The sequence below is a fragment of the Eubalaena glacialis genome, chromosome 1, assembly GCF_028564815.1.
Source record: "Eubalaena glacialis isolate mEubGla1 chromosome 1, mEubGla1.1.hap2.+ XY, whole genome shotgun sequence".
Classification (NCBI taxonomy): domain Eukaryota; kingdom Metazoa; phylum Chordata; class Mammalia; order Artiodactyla; family Balaenidae; genus Eubalaena; species Eubalaena glacialis.
The window spans coordinates 47,683,074-47,701,477 of NC_083716.1; the positions used below are offsets into that span (position 1 = coordinate 47,683,074).

Here is an 18,404-nt window from a genome sequence, read left to right on the forward strand (position 1 = left end):
CGCCCCCGCCTCCAATAACAACAAATCTCATCTCTTTTTCTATGAGTTTGCTTGTTTTTGAAGTATATTTGACCTACAATCCTATGTTGGTTCCTGGTACCCAACATAGTGATTCAATATTTCTATACATTTCAAAATGATCACCATGATAAGTGTAGTTGTCATCTGTCACCACACAAAGATATTATATAATTATTGATTATATTCCCCACACTGTATATTTCATACCTGTGAGTCATTTATTTCGCAATTGAAAGTTTGTACCTCTTAATTTTAACCTAAAAGCCAAAACTATAAAACTCCTAGAAATAAACATAGGAGAATATCTTTACACCCTGTGTGTAAGCAAGATGCAAAAGCACATGACAAAATTCAACATAAGGAGGGACACCAGAATGTCTCCCCGTGGTGTTGGATTAACATTGGTACAAAATCACAGTTTTTAATATATATAAGTAAAAAATGCAGATATATCTGTGCATGTGTGTCTACACACACACACAAACATATCCTAGCTCTGTCCACAGAAAGGGAGTAGAAGTAATGACACGCTAGTTGTACCCAACATGCACCCAGATCTTGTTCCCCACTGACAGGAACAAGGCTCCCTGGAGAAAAGCTGATTTGAGGGCTGAGGCACATAAAATGAGCCCAGAGCACCTTGTTGCACCAGAAAGCAAAAAAATGTTCAAAGAATTGTGGAGACATATAAAAAGGAGACAGAAGCCAGCTTGAAAGGGTTCACACTGACTAAGTCTGGGACAATTATCAAAATAATTAGAGTAATGAATCATAGGCCACTAAATAAGAACAGATCTATGAATAATTCAAATAAATAATTAAATAAATAAACGGGGGTGGAGCTCTTCTTTACAGCAGAACACCAACTAATAAATACAGAAGGAAGTATGAAGTTGGAAAATCATCACTGGATGCTAAAACGTGTGGGTGAATATTCGATGAGGAATAGGATATTTATATAGTGTTAATAGTTATTAACTTCAAAGGGAAAATCTGTATCTTGGCAGTAGAGAAATCTGGCAAATAGCAACTTCTCCAAGTGTCCAAAGTTATCACCAATACTGGAACAAACTAACGTCAGGTGGCTCCAAACTGTCTTGCACTGAGAACAATAAAAATCACTTTTGTGTTATTCCGTCTACAATGTATAACCTGACTCTAACCATGAGGAAACTTCAGATAAATGCAAACTGAGGGACATTCTAGGAAAAAAAAACCCAAAAAACTGGTCTACAGTCTTCAAAAATGTCAGTATCAAGAATGACAAAGACAGGTTGAGGAAATATTCCAAATCAAAAGAGACTAAATAAACGTGACAACCAAATTCAGCATGATTCTGGATTCGACACTGGACAGAGAAAACACAAGAGCAATAAAGGACATTATAGGGACAACTGTTGAAAAGGCAATATGAACTGTGAGTTAGATAACAGTACTGTATTAATTATTAAATTTTACTATGCTCATATAACAGAATGCCCCAGGTCTTAGGATATACACAACTTAGACTCAAATGAATCAGAAAAAAATGCATTTATATATGCATAAAGAGAGAGTGATAAAGCTAATGGGTTAAATTTATAACAATTGGTGAATCTTAGTAAAGGATATATGGTAACTCTTTGTACTCTTATGCTCTTTCTCTAAATTTGAAATCATATCAAAATTAAAAGTCACACATAAAGCGAAAGACATAATCGTAAAATTGGAACAGTGTTTTGCCAAACACGACAGAAAAGGTCACTTCCTTCAACATATAAATAAATTTTATAAAGGAATCAGAAGAAAAGCAGTAACACCCCAAAAGATTAATGGGAAAACAACATGTACAGCCAATTCGCAAAAGAGGCTAATGTACTTTTAAAGGAAAAAGAAAAACAGTAACAACAAAAAATCAACTTCATTAATAATTTAAACAGGCAAAGGAAGATAACAATGAGATGTCTTCCACCTGTTAAGTCAGTTATTTTCTTTTTTAAAACACTCAACATTGGCAAGAATGCCCTAAAATGGCCACTCAACACCCTGCTAGTGGGAATGTTAATTAGAAACTTTCAGCAATGCAGTTCAGCAATATAAGCCAAGAGCCTTAAAAATATCCACACCACTTCACCCAGTTCATGACACTGTCCTAAAGAAATCATCTGAACTGTGGATTCAAATGTATGCCCAAAGTTACTCATCAAAGGATATTTACAGTAGCAAAGTTCTTTAAAATAAGCTATATGTTAAGCAACAGGGAAACGGTTAAATAAATTGGGATATAACCATAAAATGCAACATGCAGTCCTTAAGAGTTGCTAAAAATGGAAAATGTCATGCAATAAATGTTAAGAGAATAAAACGTATAAAAACGGGCATTCAGGATGACCTTGATTAGATAAAAAACAATCAGTAAAGCCCAGAAAAAAGTACTAATAATGAAAATTGATTGTCTGAAAACGAATAAAACAAGGACTGTGAACACCTGTTCCAGTCTCGAGTTTATCTATGAGATCTCTCCTTGCCCACCCCTCACCACCTGCCCCCACCCAAGACAGAGCCACCATTCCTTACATGGTGGTATCATTTGCAATTACCTTGTCTCGCTCCCTCAGCACTCTGAGCATTTCTTGAGGTCGTGGCACCATCCCCAGATGCACTCATTAAACATCTGATGCTTCATATTTACAAATTCTTCCACCTCATTTCGTACATGTAAAAAAATTATTGACTCTAGCTATTAAAGTCACCTCAAAAATGAAATCTAAATTGAATAAGGAAGTTCACCAAGATGCAGTTTCTCTTTTCTTTGCTTCTTTCAAATAAAAACATTGAGGAGAAAAGAGCTTTCTTTAGAAACCCCAAACTCCCAAGGCAGGCTTCAGACAACATGAAGACATCACATACCTGATTAGTGTTGTGTGCTAGGACCACCGGTGTCACTGTCAGCTCAGTTTCATGTCAAAGAACATTTGTTTTTAAGTCTAATCATTAGCTGCCACCAAAAAACACACCCATCTGCATGTTGCAGTGCTCAGCCACTACCCAGGGCCACACCTGACTCCAGCTCTGCCCTATTCCCCACTGATTCCACCTTCCACTTGGCAACTTTCCACCTAATTACCTGAGTAGAGCACAGTTAGGAGGAAGAGGCTGTGACCAAGGCTGGCAACATGGAGAAACCAGATGGGAGTAGGATGGCCACAACTGTGGCAGGGGGCTGGCTGAGAGGCATTCGTAAGTCAGTGGTTTTCAACCGGGGTGATTTTGCCCCCCAGGGGACTTTTGGCAATGTCTTAGAGGTATTTCTCGTTGCCAGAACTGTCGGGAGGCTACTGGCATCTAGTGTGAAGAGGCCAAGAAAGCTGCTAAACATTCTAAAATGCACCAGACAGCCCCCACGACAAACTACCCACACCCAAATGTCAGCAGCACTGTGGACCAGGACACAGAGTGCGTAAAGGAGACCTGAGATATTTTAGGAAATGTAAACACACACACACACACACACACACACACACACACACACACACACACAAAACCTCCTCAACCAGATACTAAGGCAGGGTGAGATAGTTGTTCCTTTGGACCAAAATTCTACCGCAGGAGCTGGGAACAAGAACATTATAATTTAATAAAAGTAATAAGAATACCTTTTTCTCCCCAAGGGCTTGCTCTGCCACATATCATATTTTTCTTCAAAGACTGCCTCACAGCAGAAACTGTAAGAAGATAATACTATCAAAATTGCCCAGACTGGTAAACATCTCCAGAGAAGTTGGCAATGCACCCACATAGTTGATGACAAATTTAGCTGCATATCTCAAGGACCTAAGAACCCAAACTCACAGTTCCCAGCTTAGCTTAAAAGAAAAGTGGCAAGCATTCAAATACCGTATGCTAACACATATATATGGAATCTAAAAAAAAAAAAAAAAAAAAAAAAAAATGGTTCTGAAGAACCTAGGGGGAGAACAGGAATAAAGACGCAGACGTAGAGATTGGACTTGAGGACACGGGGAGGGGGAAGGGTAAGCTGGGACAAAGTGAGAGAGTGGCATGGACATATACACTACCAAATGTAAAATAGATAGCTAGTGGGAAGCAGCCGCATAGCACAGGGAGATCAGCTCGGTGCTCTGTGACCACCTAGAGGGGCGGGATAGGGAGGGTGGGAGGGAGACGCCAAGAGGAAGAGATATGGGGATACACGTATATGTATAGCTGATTCACTTTGTTATACAGCAGAAACTAACACAACATTGTAAAGCAATTATACTCCAATAAAGACGTTAAAAAAAATCAAAGATCATTCAAAAAGAAGAAAATAATAGTGCTCCTTTCCCCACATGAATCATCAAAAACTACATAAGACTTAAGAGAAGCAACACTTTCAAAACTGAGAACAAAAAGTACTCAGTCTGCACTTCAACCAAAAAAAAATTGCAAATAAAAAGGAATTTATTATATGAACTGTCATTATTATAATTCAGTTAAAGTTAGTGACCTCTGTGCCACATTATAATATGTTTTTTCTTGATTATTTTAACAACTTTATCATGTCATGATTTCTACCCATGGGAGGCCAGAAAGTTAGAGAAGTCATCCAGCACCATCCTTGGCTGAGATTTAAATAACCTCGACCTGACTCTGATATATCATTTGCCAGTCTGACCTTGACTTTTGTCCTTTCAGTGTTAGGAAGCACCCAGCACTTAAGGTGGCCCATTTCGATGTTGGACAGGAGTACCTGTTAAACATGGGTCCATTAGGCTGAGACAAGAGCGCCACCCTTCCATCCACAGGCATTAGTTTTGCCCTCAATTAGGATTGCATGAAACAAACTTAATTATTCTCAATATATCAGCACCTAAACGTTTCTGTAAAATTATCCTGCCCTCCCCACAGGAATCCTTTTTCTTCTCCTGGTTGTAAAATGTGCTCTCCTCATGAACTGTGTTATAACTAGCTCAATTATGATTCAGTGAGACAAAAAACCAGAATGGAAGAAACAGAAGGAATCTTAAAGATCAACCAGTTCAAACTCAACCCTACTTTTATAAATGAGTAAAATAAGGCAGAAAGGGATGAAGCAAGGCTGCTTGGCAAAAGTCAAGCAGCTATTCAGGAAAGCTGGGAGTGGAACTCAGGTTTCCTAACTCTTAAGTCTAATCTCTTAAGTCTAATATCAAGTTGTATTAGATGCTGTTACTAACAGAATTGAGATTTTTTAAAGTTTTATGATAAAATAGAAAAATATTTTCAGTTTTAGTAAGTTAAAAACAACTCACATCATCACAATCACTTTATGAAGTAGTGTAACTGTGATCATCCACACTTTATGGATGAAGAAACCCAGGCCTAAGGTCATCAGTAAGCACTGAAGCTGGCTCCAGAGCCATATCCTTAACGGCTATACAATCTGGGTAAGCACTAGAACATTCCTAACACTATCACAACTGAATTAACAAACTTAAGACTTTCAGTGATTCTTTAAATTTGTAATGTTTTGATATAATCTAATATAAAGATATCCTTCCTGAGAACATATTTAAATTAATTTTTAACAAATCAAGTTAAATTTAAAGATTTACAGTATGTAGCCTCCTGGCATAAAATAAAAGGTCATTTAAACTTAAAAATTAGGTTACAGTATTAAAGTATCATCTTCTACATCAACTACCCTAAAGAAATTCACCAAGAAGCAAATTAATCTTTCTGGGAGCAACACAGAAGGAACTCATTATGGCTTGGAGCTTTTTGAGAAACCTTAGCCAAGCAAAGCTTCATGCTCTCAATTATTTCCAAAGGCTCTTCCACATAAGATTGTGTGCCATGAACAATACAAGCACTGAGTAAATAACATATTCAATCTGCCTAATTCATACAAATGAAATAAAATATTAAGAAGTAATAAAGGTGTGGACTGAATACTTAGGTTTAGTTCCTCTTCCACCAAGACTCTATTATGATAATAAAAGGATCTTTTAAAAAGAAGAAGCTTTGGGCTTCCCTGGTGGCGCAGTGGTTGAGAATCTGCCTGCCAATGCAGGGGACAAGGGTTCGAGCCCTGGTCTGGGAAGATCCCACATGCCGCGGAGCATCTAGGCCCATGAGCCACAACTACTGAGCCTGTGCGTCTGGAGCCTGTGCTCCGCAACAAGAGAGGCCGCTATAGTGAGAGGCCCGTGCACCGCGATGAAGAGTGGCCCCACTTGCCGCAACTAGAGAAAGCCCTCGCACAGAAACGAAGACCCAACACAGCCATAAATAAATAAATAAAATTTTTAAAAAATAAGCAAAAATTAAAAAAAAAAAAAAGAAGAAGCTTACACTTCTGGGAAGTTAATGTACTTTTCCCTATTTTTCCACTAAGGACAAATAAAAACTCTGAACATTATATGTAAAACAAATACAAGACTCTGAAAGGCAGAAAGAAGGAGGCAGACCAGCTAGGGACCTCAGGATTCAAGGAATGACATGGTGTTCAATTTCCTGGGTTTTCTTTTTGCCTCATATAATCCAAACTTGGAGCTGAAGAACTGGCAAATCCAGAAACACCAAGAAGTATAAACAAACAAACAAAAAAGCCCCAAGAAAAGCCTGCTCTTTCTAATAACCAAAGGAGTAGGAAAGGGTCAGCCTAGAAAGACAAAAAAAAAAAAAAAAAAAAGTAGACAACAATCACCCTACTCCAGCCAAATACCACAGAAAAAAAAACCTGTGGCCACACCCCTACCCATGCCAGCAAAGACCAAGGGTAGACTAGACATCTTCTCTCACCAAGATGTAACAAAGCATCCCAACATCCCCATCAGGACGGTATCAAAGGAGGCTGAGTAGGTAGCTGGGTCTTTCATCCCCACCACTGCTGTGTCTTGGTTAAAAAAAAAAAAAAAGTCTCAGCAAAGAAATAAAGAGGCAAAGGTATAAAGAAGAGCCAAAAGGAAATTTCAGAACTGAAAAATACAATTACCAAAATACAAAAACCAAGAGATGGGCTCAGCGGAATGGTGGGGACAGAAAGAAAACAGTGAACCAGAAGACAGACCAATAGAAACTACCCAATCTGAAGGTCAAAGAGAAAAATAAACTGAAAAAGAAAAATGAACAGAGCCTCAGGCACCTGTGGGTCTATAACTAAAGATTTAACATTCATGTCATCGGAGAGAGCTGAGCTGAAAAAGTACTTGAAATAATGGCTGAAGATGCCCAAATTTGGCAAAAGATATATTTACAGACTCAAGATTCTGAGCAAACCTCAAACAGGATAAACTCAAAGAAATCCTCAGCAAGATATGGAACAGTCAAACTTTTGAAAACTAAAGAAAAACATATATATCTTGAAAGCAGTGAGAGAGAAATAACACCTTACCTACAGGGGAAACATCATTTAAATGGCAGCAAATATTTCATGAAAAATCAGGGAGGCCATAAGGAAAGACACAACACCTTTCAAGGACTGAAAGAAAAGAACTGTCAACTCGGAACCCTATATCCAAAAAAAAAAATCCTTCAAAAAGGAAGGGGAAATCAAGATATTTGAGATAAAAGTAAACTAAGAGACTGTGTCACCAGCAGATGTACCCCCAAAAGATGAAACGGCTACAGGAAGTTCTCTAAACAGAAAAAAGAATCCTTAAAATATTAGCAAACAGAATTCAGCAAATATAAAAAGAATTATAAACCATGACCAAGTGAGGCTTATTCCAAGGATATAAGATTTTTTTTTCAATTTTTGAAAATTAATAAGGCGGAGGGATAAATTGGGAGATTGGGACTGACATATACACACTATAATATATAAAATAAATAACTAATAAGGACCTACTGTATATCACAGGGAACTCTACTCAGTACTCTGTAATGACCTATATGGACAAAGAATCTAAAAAAGAGTAGATATATGTATATGTATAACTGATTCACTTTGCTGTACAGCAGAAAGTAACACAACATTGTAAATCAACTATACTCCAATAAAATTTTTTTTAAAAAAGGAAAGTAATCAATGTAATCTACTATGTTAAGAGGCTAATGAATAAAATCATATGATTCCAATGAACAAAGAAAAAGCATATGACAGAATTCAACACCCATTCATGATTTAAGAAAAAAAACTCTCAGAAAAATAGGAATAAAAAAGAACATCCTTAACTTGAAAAACAGCACCTACAAAAAAAACCCCTACACCTAATATTATACTTAATGATAAGAAAACAATTGCTTTGCCCCTAAGACTGGGAAAAAGGCAACTCTTATATATAACATAGTGCTGGAAGTTCTAGCCAATGCAGTAAGGCAAGAAAAGAAACAAAAGGCATGCAGCTTAGAAAGAAATAAAACTGTACCTATTTTCAGATGACACAGAAAGTCCCAAGGAATCTACAAAAAAAACTCACAGAATAAGTGAATTCAGCAAAGTTGTAGTATACAAGATAAACATACAAAAATTAGTCGTACTTCTAATACTAACAATGAAAACAAGGACACGGAAATTTAAAATACAACACCATTTACAATCATGAAAATATATGGCATACTTAGGTGTAAACGTGACAAAGATCTTTTATGCTGAAAACTATAAAATGCTGATGAAAGAAATTAGAGCATAAACTAATAAATAAATTAAGATGCATACCTGTGTTCATGGACTGGAAGACTCAACAAAGTAAAAATGTCTATTATTCCCTAATTAATACACAAGCTTAACAAGATTCTTGTCAAAATCTTTTAAAGACTTTTGTAGACATAGACAAGATTATTTTTAAATGCATATGGAAAAAGAAAAGCTAAAACACTCCTGAAGGAGAAGAGAATGGGAGGAATCAGTCTGATTTCAAGACTTATTATAGAGCTATGATCAAGACTGCGTGATACTGGCAGAGAGACAGACATATAATTCAATGGAACAGAACAGAGAACCCATGAATAGACCCACACAAATATGCCCAAATGATTTTTAATTAAGCAATTCAGTGAAGGACAGAGAACTTTTTAACAAATGGTGCCAGAGCAATAAGGGGAAAAAAATGAACCTCAAATGAAGTTTCAACACCTTACACAAAAATTAACTCAAAATAGTTCATGAACTTAAATGTATAACCTAAAAGCTTTTAGGGGAGAAAAAGCATTAAAAAAAAAAAAACTTTAGGATTTAGAGTTAGACAGAGTTCTTAAACTTGACACCAAAGGCTTGATTCCCAATTGGAAAAATTTATAAATTGAACTTCATAAATATAAAAAACTTTTGTTCTTCAAAGGGTGAAAAGATCAGCCACAGACTGGGAGAAAATATTTGCAAACCACATATATGACAAAGGACTAGTATCTAAAATATATAAAGAACTCTCAGAAGTCAACAACAACAAAAATCCAATTAGTAAATGGGCAAAAGACATGAAGAGACTTTTGCTGAGAGAATATACAAGTGGCAAATAAACACATGAAAATATGTTCAACCTTACTAGCCATTAGGGAAATGCAAATTAAAATCACAATGAAGTTATCACTACATACCTACTAGAATCACTAAAATTAAAAATGGTGCCAACACCAAAATGTGGGCAAGGATAAGGAGAAATTGAACCATCCTTTCCATATTGGTAGGAATGTAAAATGGTACTCTGGAAAACACTTGGGCAATTTCCTAAAACATACCATGTGAATATCATACGGCCCAGCAACTCCAGGAGTTTTATAACCAGAGAAACGAAGTAATATGGTTACAGGAAAACCTGCACACAAATGTTTGTAATAGCTTTATTCAACTAGATGTCCTTCGGCAGGTGAGTGATTAAACAAATTATGGTACATTCATACCACAGAATACTACTCAGCAATAAAAAAGGAATAAAAAAAGAACTATTTGGACATGAAACAACAATGATGAATCTCCAGAGAATTATGCTGAGTGAGAAAAGCCAATCCAAAAAGATCACATAATGTATAATTCCATTTATATAATATCCTTGAAAAGACAAAATTATAGAAATGGAAGAACAGATTAGTGGTTGCCAGGGGTTAAGAAGGCAGTGGGAGCAGGGAGAAGTGGGGGTAGTTATAAAAGAACAACATGAGGGGGGAACTTCCCTGGTGGCGCAATGGTTAAGAATCTGCCTGCCAATGCAGGGGGGACACGGGTTTGAGCCCTGGCCCAGGAAGATCCCACATGCCGCGGAGCAACTAAGCCCGTGCGCCACAACTACCGAGCCTGTGCTCTGGAGCCCATGAGCCACAACTACTGAGCCTGCGTGCCACAACTACTGAAGCCTGCACGCCTAGAGCCCTTGCTCTGCAACAAGAGAAGCCACTGCAATGAGAAGCCTGTGCACCGCAACGAAGAGTAGCTCCCACTCGCCACAACTAGAGGAAGCCCGCGCGCAGCAACAAAGACCCAACGCAGCCCAAAATTAATTAATTAATTACTTAATTAATTATTTTTAAAAAAGAACGACATGAGGGATCCTTGTGGTGACAGACATATTCTGCATCTTAACTATAAAGATGTCAATATCCTAGTTGTGATATTGTACTAAAATTTTGCAAGCTGTTAACTTTGGGGAAAACTGTATAAAGGTTAAATGGGATCCCTCTACATTATTTCTTACAACTGCATATGAACCTACAGTTATCTCAAAATGAAAAGTTAAATTAAAAAAAAAGGAAAGAAAAAAAGACATAAATCACAAGGCCACAAATGAGGGGAGATGGCACCCAAGCAGACAAAAAAGATTTCAACTGTTTTTTAAAGACAGAAAATATGGGACTACTAATTAATTTAGCAAAGTGGAGAAAGCCACAATAAAAGTATGTGAAATAATAAAGATACAAAATGAGCTAATTTGCCTATAGGATGCCAAAGAACTCAGGTCTCAGGTTTTGAGTAGTAGTAAAATACTGGCTAAAAATAGAGAGAAAATTCTACAAATAAAACAACTGGTTCCTTGGCCACCTCTCCAACAGAAACCGCTACCAGAAGTGGGATGCTATCATAACAAAAACCTGAACAAGTTGCATTTTCCTTAGTCACCACTCTGTAGGCAATGAGGAATTTCATATCAGAGAAGGAAAAGATGATGATCCACCTTATGCAGTAGAAAAATGGTTACAAAACCTGTTGATGGCTGTAACTCAGAAGGCAAATCACACACATGATGACTTTAAAACTGTATGGGGAAAAACTGGAAAATGAAACTTTACAGTGTAGGCTGGTTACTATGGGCTGTTTCTAGCAAAAATCAAAAATTTATTTGGTTATTGGTACTCTGAATTGACTGGAAGCAAATGGATTAAGAGTCTGCTAAGTTTCTGTAGGAAATGTAACAGCAGAAAAACAACAGGCCCAGATTTAGAATGTCTGTTCAAGACTTAAAAACAACCTCTGGGAGTCCAACCTTCTACAAACAGGCAAACTGCATGATACCCAGGACAGCATGCTTCCAGCATCAATTCTGGACATAGGGTGTGGGCAAACAAAATAATGGAAAAAGAAGAACCCTAAGGATGGTCCCTGGAGCCATGGAGAAAAAAGGATGTGTTTCTCCCAGGGAACAAAATCAGAGTCCAATCAAGAAACATCCTTCCCTTCCAGGGAAGAGAACTTTCCTTTATATCTGTCCATAAACATTAAAGAACTGCTACAGAAGAGTAACTACTGTGTGTCTATGCTTCACCTTCCAAATGCTACTGTTTACTAGTCATGTTGTGCCCTTATTATAATATTTTGGGGAGGAGGGTAATAAATAATGTGTTTTCTTAATTCATTTGAACAAGAAAGGCTTATCAGGACCTGATAAGATAGCCAGGCATCACTCAGAGATCCTGTACAGGCATACCTCATTTTACTGCTCTTCATTTTACTGGGACTTCGCAGATATTGCATTTTTTACGAATTAAAGGTTTGTGGCAACCCTGCATCGAGCAAGTCTATCAGCGCCATTTTTCCAACAGCATTTGCTCACTCTGTGTCCTCTGTGTCTCTGTGTCACACTTTGGTAATTCTTAAAATAGTTCAAACTTTTTCACTATTCTTGTATTTTTATGGTGATCTGTGATCAGTGTAATCTCTGATGTTACTATTTTAATTGTTTTAGATGCCATGAACCATGCCCATGTGAGATGGCAAACTTAATCAATAAAAGTTGTGTGTGTTCTGACTGCTCTACAAACCAGCTGTTCCCGTCTCTTGCCCTCTCTTCAAGCCTCCCTATTCCCTGAGACACACAATATTGAAATTAGGCCAGTTAATAATCCTCAAGAGAAAGGATGGTTTAAATGAAACGAAGAGTCCTCTCACTTTAAATCAAAAGCTAGAAATGATTAAGCTTAAGGAGGAAGGCATGTTGAAAGCCAAGACTGGCTGAAAGCTAGGCCTCTTGCACCAAACAGTTAGCCAAGTTATGAACGCAAAGGAGAAGTTCTTGAAGAAAATTTAAAATGCCGCTCCAGTGAACACATGAATGATAAGAAAGTGAAATATCCTTATTGCTGATATGGAGAAAGTTTTAGTGGTCTAGATAGAAGATCAAACCAGTCACAACATTTCCTTAAGCCAAAGCCTAATCCAGAGAAAGGCCCTAACTCTCTTCAATTTGATAAAGGCTGAGAAAGATCAGGAAGCTGTAGAAGAAAAGTCTGAATCTAGCAGAGGCTGGTTCATGAGGTTTAAGGAAAGAAGGTGTCTCCGTAACATCAAAGTGCAAGAGGAAGCAGCAAGTGCTGATGTAGAAGCTGCAGCAAGTTATCCAAAAGATCTAGCTAAAATGATTAATGAGGTTGTTATACTAAACAACAGACTTTCAATGAAGACGAAACTGTGTTATATTGGAAGAAGATGCCATCCAGGACTTCCATAGCTAGAGAGAAGTCAATGCCTGGTTTCAAAACTTCAAAGGACAGGCTCACTCTCTTATTAGGGACTAATGCAGCTGGTGACTTTAAGTTGAAGCCAATGGTCATTTACGAAATTCCTAGGGTCCCTAAGAATTATGCTAAGTCTACTCTGCCTGAACTCTATAAATGGACCAACAAAGCCTGGGTGACAGCACATCTTTTCACAACATGTTACTAAATATTTTAAGCCCACTGTTGAGACCCAATGCCCAGAAAAAAGGATTCCTTTCAAAATATTACTGCTCACTGAAAATGCACTTGGTTACCCAAGAGCACTGAGTGAGATACACAATGAGATTATTGTATGGTTGTTTTCATGACCATTAACACATCCATTCTGCAGCTCATGGATCAAGGAGTAATTTTGACTTTCAAGTCTTATTATTTAAGAAATACATCTCAGAAGGCTATAGCCGCCATAGACAGTGATTCCTCTGATACATCTGGGCAAAACTGAAAACCTTCTGGAAAGGATCTCATCATTCTAGATATCACTAAGAACATTCATGATTCATGGGAAGAGTTCCAAATATCAAAATTAAGTGGAGTTTGGAAGTTGATTCCAACCCTCATGGATGAGTTCTTAAGGGGTTCAAGACTTCAGTGGAAGAAGTAACTGCAGACGTGGTGGAAACAGCAAAAGAACAAGAATTAGAAGTAGAGCCTGAAGATGTGATTGAATTGCTGCAATCTCATGATAAAACTTTAATGGATGAGTTGCTTTTACGGATGAGCAAAGAAAGTGGTTTCTTGAGATGCAATCTACTCCTGATGAAGATGCTGTTGAAGACTGCTGAAATGACAACAAAGGATTTAAAATGTTACATACACTTAGTTGATAAAGCAGTCGCAAGGTTTGAGAGGACTGACTCCAATTTTGAAAGAAGTTCTACTGTGCATGAAATTTATCAAACTGCCCTGCATGCTACAGAGAAATGGCTCATGGAAGGAAGAGTCAATCAATACAGTAAACTTCACTGCTGGCTTATTTTAAGAAATTCCAACAGCCACCCCAACCTTCACCCCACCCTGAACAGTTAGCAGCCATCAACATCAAGGCAAGACCCTCCATCAGGAAAAAGATGAGGACTGACTGAGGGCTCAAATGATGATAAGCACATTTTAACGATCGAGTATTTTTAAATTAAGGTATGTACATTGTCTTTTTTAGACACAGTGCTATTGCACACTTAACAGATTACAGTATAGCATAAACATAACTTTTATGTGCACTGGGAAACCAAAAAAAATTGTGACTTGCTTTATCTCAATATTTGCTTTATTGTGTTGGTCTAGAACTGAACCCACAATATCTCCAAGGTATGCCTGTACTTTAAACTGAAGGCAATGACTGGCTGTACAGGGGGTTAGCATGCCCTACATGTGGGAGGGAGAATGAGACAGTCTGGGGACCAGAATGGCCAACTGAAGCAGAGTCAATGCTACTTATCCACTACACTGGTCCCTGTTCCTGGGCAAATTAGAAGAATACATTTTCCAGCCTCCCTTGCAATTATGTTTGAGGTAACGTGACTGATTCCTGACCAATATAATATGGTGAGAGTAATGTTAGCCACTTCCAGGCCTGGCCTTTAAAACCATTCATTGAGATCCTCCAGCTCTTCCACTGCCATCTTGGAAGCCAGATGGCATAGCTACAGATGGAGGAGTTACATCCAACTTGTGTTAGACTTTGCATGACAAAAATATTTTGTTGTTGCTATTGCGCTGTTGCCATAGCATAGCACAGTCCAGTGCTTTCAAAATTTTTTGTGCATATAAATCATCTTGTTCTGAGGCACACCTGGGATGTGGCCTGAGATTCTACATCTCTAACAAGCACCAAGATGATACCAACGTGAACAGTCTATGGAATACACCTTGAAAAGCAAGACTAATACACAGGAGGAGAACAGATGACTCTCTGGAGAAACCGAACGGCCCAGAGAAAAGGTCTCCCGTAGGAACTGAGCAGCAAGACTAGAGAATTCAGGATCGCATTCACAGTGAATCAAAAACTACATGTAAACAATATTGTCAACTATTTTCAATCCAACAAAGTGTATGCTTTGTAGAACTGAGAAGATGGATTCCCCTGCCCTTTCCTGCATCTTCCCACCTTTCTTTTTTTTTTTATTATTATTATTTATTTATTTATTTATTTTCCTGGCTGTGTTGGGTCTTCGTTTCTGTGTGAGGGCTTCCTCTAGCTGCGGCAAGCGGGGGCCACTCTTCATCGCGGTCCCACCTTTCTTTAAGCCTGTCTTCCTAACCCCACCTTAACCCCCATGACCTGGATTAAATACCACCCCCTCCAGGAAGTTCTGACATTCAATCTGACGACCAGATGGGCACTAATCCTCCTCTCAATTTCCGTAGCACTTGTATCACTTCAAGGCCCTCATCACATTATCCCTGGATTGCATGTGATTTAACTCCTCTATCAGAATAAGCACCTGAAGAAGTACAACACTGATCACATCAGCCTGGCTCAAAGGCGGCACTCAGGTTTTTTGTTGTTATTGACTGTTAAATGAATACATGAATTAGAAAATTCAGGGATTTCAGAGTGAGTTGAGCAAACAAACTAAGTCAGGCCTAATTTTTTTAAAAAATCCTCAGAAATGAAGAATTAAAAATTACACTCCCTGAAAAAAATTTCAACATTGAAAATCTTCAAAATACAGTAAAGACAAAATTGATAAATAGTTAAAACTAAATGTTTATAGTGCATACACTATACACTGGTCATTTCCATACTCACAGGTGGCCAAAGCAAAAGGCCTAAGATCTTCCTGTAGGATTATTTACCATCAGAACAGTCCACTGCTTTAGAAAATGTCTTGAGTCAATCAGATAACTAAAGAATAAGTAGGACTGTAAAGTACCTTTTCTAGAAAAAAAAATAGTATATGCCATTTCTTGACTCAAATTTGGTACTTTTAAGAAATTTTGGCAACTTTTTTTTCTTTCAGTTATTTAAATTGTTTACCACCAAGAGTATAAACCTAAACATTATGTGATTACAGCAAAAAAGGAACTGCTACATGGTCGGGGGAGGGGGGGGGCGGGAGGGACCAAAGTGAAACAGAGCTGTTCTTCAAGAACTAGACACTGCTACTGATAACAAACAAAGGGTCTTGACTGGTTTAACCAACTCACTCCCGTCTATGCATCTGTAATATCTTCCTGGAACTAATTTAAAGAAGACAAAAATGTTGGAGCTAGGGTTGCCAGATTTAGCAAATAAAAATACAGTCGGCCCAGTTAAATTTCGGATAAACAATGACTTTTTAGTAAAGCATGCCCTATGCAATATTTATACTAAAAACTTATTCACTGTTTACTAAAATTCAAATTTAACTGGGTGTCCTGTATTTTATCTGGCAACCCTAAGGGAAGCCAAAATCAATCCAATTTCCTCACTTTGTAGCAGAAACTGTGACCCCAAGAAGGGAAGTGACTTGCCTAAACCTAAACCAAAGATCAAGGAAGTCGGTTTGCTTTCAAAAGAGAAAACATACTCCACTAGGTCACGTTGGGCTCCACTCATGGTCCACTCGACCTCTGATTTTCACACACCTCACAGAAGCACCAAGCAGACAAGCTGTCAAAGGATATGGTTTTCCTCTTTCGATATCAAACTGTGAGTTCTAGTAAACTTACCAACTCTAGTCTTCAAAAACAACAAATGAGGAAACTATGTATTTCTCTTAACTTAAAAAAAAAAAAATCCTCCAGATAATCTTTTTGCCTACACACCATCACCTCAGATTCTGTTTATGTTCACGCACTACATAAAACAGGACCGCCTTTTCTCCCAAACCTAGTTCTCTCAGTGGTATGGGAGCCGGGGAGCGGGGAGGAAGACAGCATAGCAGATAAAGATTCTGATTTTGACAAATTCGGCTTCCAAACAACGTTTTAAGAAAAAAGGTTCCGTTGCACTTTTAAAGCCTGGGGGGGAGAAAAAAGTAACATAAACCATTATGACTTTCTCTAAGTTTTCTATTAAAAACTTCACCCTAGTGAACAAGAATCCAAATAGTGTCAGGTGAAAAACTCAAACAGAAACTCACCAATTAAAAGACAAAATATCTACCTATGCTTTCCCTCTGGCAGCTTCCAATGTATACAGGCCTCTCTCGAGATCACACACGTCGGAAGGGTAAGATCCTCAGAAATCACCTAGTCCATCCTTTCATTTTACAGATGTGGAAACTCAGGCCAAGGGGAGGGCTGACTTGCCCAAGGTCTCACAGCCCGTCGGGGGCAGGACTTCAACTGGGACTCCACGCTGGCAGCCCCGGGCCCTCAGCGCCCGATGGCTCCTGCGGCCCCCGGCTCGGCCCGGCCCAAGGGCAGCCTCGAAAACCGGGGCGGAAGAGCCCACGGCCCGGGGTCGCTGCCGCCTTTCGGCCGGCTAGGCGCCTGGGCCCCGGCCCAGGGCGGTGCGAGGCCCGGGCCTCGACGGCCGCCCCCGACCCGCCCACCTGTCGCGGACCGCACAACGGGCAGCCACACCCCCTGCCGGGGCCGGGGGCTCGGCCGGCCTCGACGGCGGCCAGCAGCGGCGGCTCCGCGCGGCGCGGGGTACGCCAGACCCGAGGCCGCAGGAGTTACCTCAGGTGGGCGCTGAGCTCGCGGCGGGGAAACCCCCGCCCGCCTCGGGCATGCCGGAGACGCGGACGCGGCAGGGCTGCAGCTCGGCCACCCCTAAGCCTGTTTACAACCCTCCGCGGGAGGACGCCGACTGGTCTGTCACGTGACGCACACGTCACGTGCTCGACCGGGGTGGGGCAGAGGCGTTGCCCAGCGACGACGGCGCTCTGGGGGCGGGCGTCGGCGTCGGCGCGGTCTTTCTGCTCTCCCACCGCATGGGCAGCTGTGCAGAGTCGACAGCCGGCGCGCCCTGATCAACCCGGGCGAGGAAGAGGAAAGATCCACCACCGGCTTCGTCCTTTAGTGACCCCTGAGCCTAACCGCATGTATCATTCTTGTTTTGGAAGGGGGAGGGAATTCGGTCCGGCATTATGATGTTGAACTTGAAAAGAAAAACGGAAAATACTTCTTTACCCAAAGCTAGAAAACAAAGGGAGAGCAAAGGAATAAGCAATAATGGTTTGATTTGCCTTAACGAACACTTTTGTTTACTTTTGCTCCCTAATGTGAATGAAGGTCCACAGCCTACCATCCCCCCATCATAGAAAGGCTGTGAAGAGGGCTTATGGGACTTCCAATTTTTATTTTAAATTATATTTTATTATCATTTCCATGACTAGTCTTTGTATATGTAAATACAAACATATCTAAGTAAATATTTGATTTGGCATTAAGCTTTTGTCCACATCAAACTTTCCTGGTTATAGCTCTGTCACTTTGTTTGTAGTGACTACTTCTACCAAGTGTAGTTTTCCTATATCAAACTTTGCAGAAGTAAAGTCTCAGCCACTGACAATTTCTCCCATAATATTCATTATAAGCTGTGTAATAAATAATTTGTATTA

At 39.3% G+C, this 18,404-nt stretch overlaps 1 protein-coding gene across 6 annotated transcripts in view; it reads right to left on the minus strand.

The window, feature by feature from the left end:
• The window catches only part of MARCHF8 (membrane associated ring-CH-type finger 8), a 119,132-nt gene extending 101,491 nt beyond the window's left edge, over positions 1 to 17,641 (minus strand). For 3 of the 6 annotated variants that reach the window (XM_061178531.1, XM_061178449.1, XM_061178231.1), the window contains exon 1: positions 16,977 to 17,470. The gene's annotated coding sequence lies outside the window, so the exon portion shown is untranslated. Of the gene's footprint in view, positions 1 to 16,976; positions 17,471 to 17,520 lie in introns of those variants that run through there. The other 3 variants (XM_061178299.1, XM_061178376.1, XM_061178684.1) reach the window with 3 other exon arrangements.
• Positions 17,642 to 18,404: the final 763 nt, after the last annotated feature.